At 34.9% G+C, this 10,866-nt stretch overlaps 2 pseudogenes; both read right to left on the bottom strand.

Annotated features, from left to right (window-relative positions):
* Positions 1-253: 253 nt before the first annotated feature.
* LOC124899354 lies at positions 254-2,962 on the bottom strand (annotated as a pseudogene).
* A 153-nt stretch (positions 2,963-3,115) lies between these two features.
* Positions 3,116-8,090, bottom strand: LOC107875718 (annotated as a pseudogene).
* Positions 8,091-10,866: the final 2,776 nt, after the last annotated feature.

The following is a 10,866-nucleotide window of genomic DNA, read 5'->3' as shown; positions in this document are numbered from 1 at the left end:
ATACACTCCATTGTGTATACAGGTGTGTATTACTAATACCTCAAAATCCATAGCATTAGTAATGCAATGGATCTAATGTATGCATTAGCATGATTAAAGCCACAATTATCCTTCAAAAAATGTTCCGCCCTTTCCAACAAATATATGGAGGGTATTTGTGTAAATTTCTTTTTTAAGAATTATGAAATTCATGTTATTTTTAATACGTCAAACCAAATACTGCATAAGAAACATACAAGCATAGCTATGCAAGTGCAGCTAACACAAGCATTACTAATACAACCAGTATTAATACATCATATTTTGCAATGGTCAATTGTGCGCAACCTTTCCCTGCATTTCTGCAAGAGACTGATAAACTGTCTATGGAAGATTTCAACAACAAAAAAAAGTCTTTTCATACATGATTAGGAACTGGCAAAATAGAATTACTCTGAGGATCAATGATAAACTGCAGTCACTTCGGGGCCTTCACCTTCCAAACCATCCTACGCCTGTTGTTGTACGAGTTGTTGCCCTTGTTTCTATCACCATCCATTTGATTCTTCTTTTCTGCAAATGAACACTGACCACCACGTCTACCTTCACCATTCGTTTCCAGCTGATGGATACGCCTTCCCATTCTGTTCTTTTCTGCAAATGAACACTGACCACCACGTCTACCTTCACCACTCGTTTCCAGCTGATGGATACACCTTCCGATTCTGTTCTCTAACCATAAACCTCTTAGATCTCGTATCCACTGCTCAATCTCCAAAGCTTGAGAGAAGTTCCAGATCCTGACAGCACCTTTTTCACCAGAACACACAATTCGGTTACATCCAACATCCACCACCGCAAACACATTGCTCCCAAAACTATGTAGCATTCTTTGTGGTGGTTCAACAGCGGAGTTCCGGTTTGTTCTCCGCAGTTTCCTAACATCAATAAGTGAAAGTTTTCCATCACTTGAAGCTGAAACAAGCCAAGGGAACTCAAATGCAAGAGAGTAAACAGCACTCAAGTGAGGATTCCAAGTTGCAACACGCCTGACAAGGTACCTAGCATTTTCAAAGATCTCAAACATGTGAATAGCTCCATCTTCCCCACCAGTGAACAGAAGCTTCCCATTATGGCTTCGCGCCAGAGAAAAAGTGTAACCAACATGGGCATTGCTGACGATATCAAGTCTTGACCCACTATTAGTATCCCAAACACAAAGATCCGAGCCTGCTGTGCTCACCACTGTTGTATCATGAGGAGCGAGATTCCAAACCCAGCAACTGTGTATCAAAACTTTCAAACACTCCAGAGAAGATCGATCCCAAACACGAATACTCATGTCCCATGAACCACTATACATCCTATTGAAATCCAACGCAAGGCATGTTATTGGCCCATCATGTTCCCAAACTTGGAATTCCATATCCTGGTTCGGAGGTGCACTAAGATCAAACAAATGAGGATTTCCGTCATTCGCTTTCCAACCATGAATGAATCCATCACTACCCCCAGCCACTAAGAGCCTTGAATCAGCTGCAACTGCACGGATAGTGCAGCCAAGAGGGGGAGATGAGGCAATTGACCGCCTTTCTTCCAAGTCCCATATTTGCACTATTTTATCATAACCTGAAGTAAACACAAGCTTCTCTGAAGATAAAATAAAAACTGTTCTAACATCCTCAGTATGACCATACAACATATCAATAGTATACCGCCCCATGAACGTATTACTCCGGAACTCTCTCTCCACAAACAGCTCCTTCCATGACTTCGCACACAATATTGGCTCCCCCCACCTCTCACAATAAAACTCCTTCCACACATGGTGCTTGGATGCAATCCAATACAACAATGTACTAGCACAAGAAACAATAGCAAGCTCCTTCGGTTCTAACCGATTAAATATCTCCGATATCAATGCCTCGGGAAGTTCAGTGATCAACCGACAATCAAAAACTACCTTATTAACAGCAACAAGCTCATCACATTTTAAATTCATAATACCACCTTTAACATCTAATTTATACAAAGATTTTTTGTTCTCTGAATCTAATGCCATACTATCTCGATTTTTTTGAGGGTTCAATTGAACAAATTCTTAAACTTTTGCCTTTTGGGCATTCAAATGCCATAAAAATAGTGCTCTAAAGCTAAAAATAGTTTCAAAAAAGAAACCCCAACTTAAGATGACCAACAACAACCTAAAAATCAAGAACACGGTAAGAAAGCTCAAATAACCCAAACCTAAAAACAATTGAACTCCAAACTAAGATTATTTTTTTCAAAATAAAGAGCACGGTAAGAAAGCTCAACTAGCAAAAAACCCAAAAAACATTGAACTCCCCCAAAAAAAAAGTTTTTTTAAGAGCAAAAACCAGAAATTCCAACAAAAACCCCAATTAAATTTAGCAAACAGGTGTAAGAATCAATCTTTAATACCTATAACCCAAAAAAGAACTTCTCCATAATCCCCCCCAAAAAAAAAGAGAGACACAAAAGTATCGCAGGTGAAGGGAAAAGGAGAAAAAAATTGATATAATACCTAAAAGATTAACGATTCTTCTTGCAAATTGTTGCACAGCAATTAAGGATTTGGATATTTGGGAAAAAAGTTAAGAGAGAAACTTACACATTAAGTGTTGAGGAGGAGAGTGAAAGCGACATTGAGAACTACGTGTCATAATTTCTAATGTAATAACGCAATTACAGATTTTTGTCTCAATCCAAACACGTTGCTAGATTTAATGAAAAAACTACGTAAATAATCAAACATCCTTATGATAACTATTAAATCTCTCTTTACTTTAAAATAATTACATAATCTCTCACTACTTAAATATATACCTACCCGATTTGGATTTAGATACACTCCCCTTTATTATAGCTGAAATTTTCTCTTGAGTATCTATCTATCTAATCCGGAACGTATACCACCCCATGGACGTATTACTCCAGAACTCTCTCTCCACAAATAGCTCCTTCCACGACTTCTCACACAATATTGGCTCCCCCTACCTCTCACAATATTTTTTCCCAAATATCCAAATCCTTAATTCATGTGCAACAATTTGCAAGAAGAATCGTCAATCTTTTAGGTATTATACCAACTTTTTTCTCCTTTTCCATTCATCTACGATACTTTTGTCTCTCTCTCTTTTTTTTTTTTTTTGGGGGGAGGGGGGTATGGAGTTCTTTTTTGGGTTATAGTTTTTAAAGGTTGATTCTTACACCTGTTCGCTAAATTTAATTGGGGTTTTTGTTGGAATTTCTGATTTTGCTCAATTTTTAGCTCTTAAAAAAACTTTTTATGGGTGGGGGATTTCAATGGTTTTTGGGTTTTGCTAGTTGAGCTTTCTTACCGTGCTCTTGATTTTGAAAAAAAAAATCTTAGTTTGGAGTTCAACTATTTTTAGGTTTGGGTTATTTGAGCTTTCTTACCGTGTTCTTGATTTTTAGGTTGTCGTTGGTCATCTTAGGTTGGTGTTTCTTTTTTGAAACTATTTTTAGCTTTAGGGCGCTATTTTTATGGCATTTGAATGCCCAAAAGGCAAAAGTTTGAGAATTTGTTCAATTGAACCCTCAAAAAATCAAGATAGTATGGCATTAGATTCAGAGAACAGAAAATCTTTGTATAAATTAGATGCTAAAGGTGGTATTATGAATTTAAAATGTGATGAGATGGTTGCTGTTAATGAGGTAGTTTCTGATTGTCGGTTGATCCCTGAACTTCCCGAGGCATTGATATCGGAGATATTTAATCGGTTAGAACCAAAGGAGCTAGCTATTGTTTCATGCGCTAGTACATTGTTGTATTGGATTGCATCCAAGCACCATGTGTGGAAGGAGTTTTATTGTGAGAGGTGGGCGGAGCCAATATTGTGTGAGAAGTCGTGGAAGGAGCTGTTTGTGGAGAGAGAGTTCCAAAGTAATACGTTCACGTTCATGGGGCGTTATACTATTGATATGTTGTATGGTCATACTAAGGATGTTAGAACAGTTATTGTTTTATCTTCGTAGAAGCTTGTGTTTACTTCAGGTTATGATCAAATAGTGTGAATATGGGACTTGGAAGAAGGGCGGTCAATTGCCTCATCTTCCCCTTTTGGCTGCACTATCCGTGCAGTTGCAGCCGATTCAAGGCTCTTAATGGCTGGAGGTACTGGTGGATTCATACATGGATGGAAAGCGAATGATGAAAATCCTCATTTGTTTGATCTCAGCGCAACCTTTAAAAACTACAACCCAAAAAAGAACTTCTCTATATTCCTCCCAAAAAAAAAGAGAGAGACAAAAGTATCTCAAAAAAGGAGGAAAAAATTGGTATAATACCTAAAAGATGGACGATTCTTCTTGCAAATTGTTGCACAAGAATTAAGGATTTGGAAATTTTGGGAAAAAAAGTTGAGAGAAACTTCCACATTAAGTGTTGAGGAGGAGAGTGAAAGCCACATTGAGAACTACGTGTCATAATTTCTTATGTAATAACGCAATAATAGATTTTTGTCTCAATCCAAATGTGTTGCTAAATTTAATGAAAAAACTACGCAAATAACCAAACATCCTTATGATAACTATTAAATCTCTCTTTACTTTAAAATAATTACATGATCTCTCACTACTTAAATATATACCTACCCGATCTAGATTTAGATACACTCCCTTTTATTATAGCTGAAATTTTCTCTCAAGTATCTATCTATCTAATCCCCCCCTCCCCAAAATCACGCTTACCGTTGTTCAATCGTACTCACTCTTGTTCTCTAACTCGCTCTCTCTCCTGTTCTCTATCCCGCATTCTACCATCCATACACGAAAAATTTTGACGGAATAATAGGAAAGGAGCTCCATTGGTCGGCGGAGATATATACTCTTTTATGCCGGAGCTCTTGGTCAGCAGCGTGATTTTGTAGTAGAGTACAAGAGATCTCCAGTGAAGAAGGAAATCGAATAGATCTCCACGACATAGCAGGAATTTTTCATGATGTTTGACTTGTTGAAAATGTATTTGTGTATCTATGTATGTGTATTTATGTATCTATGAGAGATGAGAGGGCAACTTTGGGAAGATACGTATGTCTATCTGTGTGTTTATGTGTGTATCGTCTATGTATCTTGTTACTCAAAGTTGCATTTGTGCATTTACGGAGTTTTCTGTGGATAACCATGGTGTCCGGGTCAGTTTGCGTGCACCTCGACTAATTCCAAGATATACCTATCACCTCCCACCAGCAACACATAGCAGGTAACCCTGTCCACCAAGGCTTAGAACAAATGAAAATAAATCACCTAGTATTTGTCTCAGTTGAACCTGAAACCTCATGATACTCATCCCACTTCATTGAACCGCTAGGCCACACCTTTGGGGTGCATTCATGGGCTTTTCACAAATGAAGGAGAGATAGCCAAAGTCAAGCACAAGAGATCTCCGATGAAGAAGGAAATTGAATAGATCTTGGGTGACAACGCCGGAAATTTTTCCCAAATTTGACTTGTTGAAGATGTATTTGTGTACCTACGTATATGTATCTATGTATTTATGTATCTATGACAGACAAGTGGGCTATATGTGTATCTGTATATCTATATTGTCTACGCATCTTCTTCCAAAAAGTTGTATTTGTGCATCTATGTGTGTGCATCTATGTATTTTAATTTTCTTCTTCTTCTAAGTATATATCTATGCACAAACACACTAGATACTAGGTTAGTTATTTGAATTTATTCGTGCATATTTGACACCAGACACATGTGCCGGGATACATTAGATAAATTTGATACTGGATACATCAAACTGTATATAAACAGATACATGAAATTGCCAAAGATAGATACAATGTGAGGATACAAATATATTGGATATAAACAAATACGTAAAATTGTGTAAACATAGATACAATGTGAAAACACAAATACTCCGAAAAACACAATTGAATTCGAAATCGAAGATGAAGTATAGAGAAGAAATAATTGAAATCCCAGCGATGAATGAAAATTAGGAGATAATTTGAAATTTTCTATCTATTTCTTAGCTCAGGGATACTTCATATCCTCTGAAGTTGTTACAGTATGAATTACTCATTAATTAATGAGATTCTGTGTCCACTATAAGTTCCTGAAATGAAATCAAATTCAACAAGATACTAAGGGCAGTCCGTTGCACTAAAGCTTCCGTGATGCTCAAGGTCTGGGGAAGGTCCCAACCACAAGGGTCTGTTGTACGCAGTCTTACCTTGCATTTCTGCCAGAGGCTGTTTCCAAGGCTTGGACCCGTGACCTCCTGGTCACGAGGAGGCAACTTTACCAGTTACTCCAAGGCGCCCCTACAAGATACTACTGATCTAATTTCTCAATATGCCAGCACGGCTTTGAAATAAAAATCTCATAGCCAACATTAGTTTTTTTAACAAGTAAATTTTTTGACAGATCAAATAAGAGAAATGAGGGGAAGAGTTGTAAAGGATACCATTATACCTTCAAGATTAAAGTCAAATCTATGGACGCTTTCAACAACAAAAAATGCCTTTTCATAAATGATTAGGTATTGGCCTTCACCTTCCAAACCATCCTTTCTTTTCTGCAAATGAGCATTGATCACCACGTCTACCTTTACCATTCCTTCCTTTCCAGCTGACAATTACGCCTTCTCATTCTATTCTCTAACCTTAAACCTCTTAGAGCTCGGACCCTCTGCTCAATCTCCAAAGCTTGAGAGAAGTTCCAGATCCTAACAACACCTTCTTCACCAGCACACACAATTCGGTTACATCCAGCATCCACTGCAAACAAATTGCTCCCAAAACCATATAGCATTCTTTGGGGTGGTTCTACATTGCCAGCCAGATTCACAGTTTTAGAAGAATTATTCGGTATGTAATTCCGGTTTGTTGTCAACAGTTTTCTCACATCAATAAGTGAAAGTTTTCCATCACTTGAAGCTCATACAAGCCAAGGGAACTCAAATGCAAGAGAGTAAACAGCACTCAAATGAGGAATTCAAGTGGCAACCTCCCGGACATGGTACCTAGCATTTCCAAATATCTCAAACATGTGAATAACTCCATCTTCCCCACCAGTATACAGAAGCTTCCCAGTGTGGCTTCGTGCCAGAGAGTAAGTATAACCAGCATGAGCATTGTTGATGATAGCAAGTTTTGACCCACTATTAGTATCCCAAACATAAAGATCCAAGCCTGCTGTGCTCGCCACTGTTGCATCATGGGGAGCAAGATTCCAAACCCAGTCACTGTGTACCGAAACTTTCAAACATTCTAGAGAAGATCGATCCAAACACGAATACTCGTGTCCCAAGGCATGTTATTGGCCCGTCATGTTCCCAAACTTGGAATTCCACATCCTGATCGTGAGGTGCGCTAAGATCAAACAAATGAGGATTTCCATCATTCGCTTTCCATCCATGTATGCCCCAGAAACCCACTTTGTGGGAATACACTGGGTTTGTTGTTTCTGTTGTTGTTGCTTTCCATCCATGTATGAATCCACCAGTACCCCCAGCCACTAATAGCCTTGAATCAGCTGCAACTGCACGGATAGTGCAGCCAAGAGGAGGAGCTAAGGCAATCGACAGCCCTTCTTACAAGTCTCAGATCCGCACTATTTGATCATAACCTGAAGTAAACACAAGTTTCTTTGACGACAAAACAAAAACTTTTCTAACATCCTCAGTATGACCATACAACATATCAACAGTATACCGTCCCATGAATGTCTTACTTCTGAACTCTCTCTCCACAAACAGCTCCTTCCACGACTTCTCATCCGAACACAATATTGGCTCTAAACTCCTTCCACGCATGGTCCTCAGATGCAATCCGATACAATAATGCACTGGCACACGAAACAATACCTAGCTCCTTCGGTTCTAAACAATTAAATATCTCCGATATCAATGCCAAAGGAAGTCCAGTGATCGTTCGACATTCAGAAACAACCTCATCTACTTCAACCAGCTCTTCACATTTCAAATTCACAATATCTAATTTATACAAATATTTTCCTTTCTGCGAATCTAATGCCAGCTTATCTCGATTATTCGAGGGTTGAATTGAACAAATTCTCAAACTTTTACCTTTTGGGCATTCAAATGCCATAAAAATAACTCCCTAAAACTTTTTAAATAAAAAAAAACTTCAAGAACCCCAAAACCTAAAAACAATTAAACTCCAAAAAAAAAAGATTTTTTAATCAAAATCAAGAACACAGTAAGAAAGCTCAAATAGCCAAAACCCAAAAACAATTGAAGAAAAAAAAAGAATTTTTTCAAAAGCAAGAAAATCGATAAAGACCCAGAAATTATGATACAAACCCTAATTAAATTTCACCACACAGTTGCAAGAATCAACTTTTACAGATGAAAATCACCCCTCTATAATCCAAAAATAAATAAATAAAGTATCACAAAAAAGAGGGGGGAGACAAAATAAATTGGTACAGTACCCTAAAAAGGGAGATTTTTTTTTCTATTTTTTTGCAAATTGCTGCGTATAAATTAGGGATTTTGATTATTGAGGAGAAAAAAAGTTACGAGGGATACAAAATTAGTATGGAGGAGAACAGTGACAGAGACGTTATACGGTGTCGTAATTTGTTCCCATGTAATAACCGAATTATAGATTTTTGTCTCGATACATAATACAATCCAAATTTGTAAAGTGTTTTATTAGGCTCATTTAGATATGTGATATGTAATAAGGATTTGAAGTAGGGTTGATTTGAAATTAAAGTTCTATTTAGTTGTATAACTTGAATTTTTTTAAGTAACTTTTTTTTGTTAATTAATTATAAAAAAAAAAATTATCAAGATACAATAGTCAAAGTTTTAGGTGTCGTTTGGTTTGCGATTTGGATGTAAATAATTTCGGGATAAAATAATAATCCCGGGATAAAAAATTGTTTTCCTTGTTTGGTTGTTAATACTTGGGATAACTTATTTCGGGACTAATAATTAGTTTCGGAATAAGTTATCCATAGATATGGTGGGATTATTATCCCATGTTAAGTTATCCTTGGGATAAAATTAGAATAAGACACAATTACCCTCCAAATTCTTTTTAGCTTATATATATATATATATATATACTAGTCAAATATATGTGCTTTGCACGTGTGTCTCACATAAATTAATAGTAAATTTTTTATATAAAAAATAAATTATTATGTGTATGTTATAGTATTAAATAAACAACTTTTTAAAATAATAGCGTAAAACTTTTAAAATAAAAATTGTACTTAAAGAAAAATATGATAACTCATCACAATTTTTCTCATTCTTTATTCTTCAAGAAGTAATTTTTTTTTTCTATAATTCTGCACTTAAATAAATAGTTAACAACATATATTTAGGATTATACTGTTTACCGTAAAAGTATACCAACTACATTCACACATAGTGGTGTCTGAAAAGGGTAAGTGTACACAATTCATGTCTAACCTTCAATGAAAGGAAAAAAGTACCAATTTTACTTCATGTACAATTCTACTTCTTCCATGTCAGGTTACTAATTTCATTACATTAATATTATTACAGCGTGTCCTTTCCTTATAACTTGTATTATAATTATCATATATTTATGAATCTTCCTATTTTTCTTATAAAGATATTGATATAATAATTAGAGGGAAAAAAATAAAAAGACAAACTTTTATAAAGATCTTCACACTTTTAATATAGTATAATAATATAGCTATAGATTACTGATGGGCGGTCATGCTTTTCACGGAATTTTTTAGTTTCTGTGACAAACATTCTCACTTATGATACCTTCTAATCTTGTCACAAAAAATATTTCATTATTGACTGAACATGACACTTGAAACAGCAAGCTTCAAGGTCTTGTTGCTTTGGTGAAGAGTTTATTTTATAAAATAACTTGAATGGGTTTGTTTTCACAATAAGTTGTCATTTTCTATTAGAAACTCCACAAATCATTACTTTCACAAATTTATGTCGGAGAATTATGTTTTAACATGTATTATTAGAGCGATCATGAACTGATATAGTATTCATACTATCGTATTAAATCATTCACAAGATTTATTAAATTAACAAATCTTATCTTGTTCATAAGTTACTAGTTATGTCAATATTGCAAATGACGTAAATATGAAAAATGGTAAAAAAAATTGTGAATAGCTTGAATTCGCCTTCCTCTTAATATCAACTATTGAATCTCAATTACCGTTTAATATTAATTTTTGAATTAAAATTCCTTTTCTTTTCATGGACCTCAATTATTTTTTAACAGTTTAACTTTAAAGTTTAAACTTTAATTTATAGAGATGAATTAATTTAATCTAGATCTTTAGCTTTTAAATTTTGTCAAAATCACTTTAACCTAATTTTGTTTCTTGTCATATTGTTGCAAAAAGAAATGATTCTCAATTTATAAAAATCTAAATTCAAAACCATTTCCTTCAAAGAAAGTCACCCAACTATGAAAATTGTTATTTTTCCTTCATAAATTATTTAACATATTATTTCAAATAACCTAAATACTTAATTCTAAACTATTGATGTGACAAACTATTTTAAAGTAATTAACTATAATACAACTTTAATTCATTCCATTTCATTTCTATCAATCCTACTATTTAAGACTTTCTACATATTATTTTTTTTATTTGTGTGTTTTGTTACAATTAACTTTACAATACGTGTTATGAAATTAGTAATACTTTTTTTTCGTTCACAAATAAATTATTAAAATAATAATTTTATTTTTTGAGCTAAAATTATTATTTTTCTATTATCATATATTTCAGGATTCTTTAATATTAATCATAGATAAAATTAGAAAGTCATAGTCTAACAATACAAAATTTATAGAAAATATAACTGGAAAATACTTGGATATAAACCTTTAAGAA

The sequence above is a fragment of the Capsicum annuum genome, chromosome 6 (assembly GCF_002878395.1).
Source record: "Capsicum annuum cultivar UCD-10X-F1 chromosome 6, UCD10Xv1.1, whole genome shotgun sequence".
NCBI lineage: Eukaryota > Viridiplantae > Streptophyta > Magnoliopsida > Solanales > Solanaceae > Capsicum > Capsicum annuum.
The sequence above is the reverse complement of the archived record's forward strand: the minus strand, read 5'-3'. Positions and strand labels throughout refer to the sequence as shown.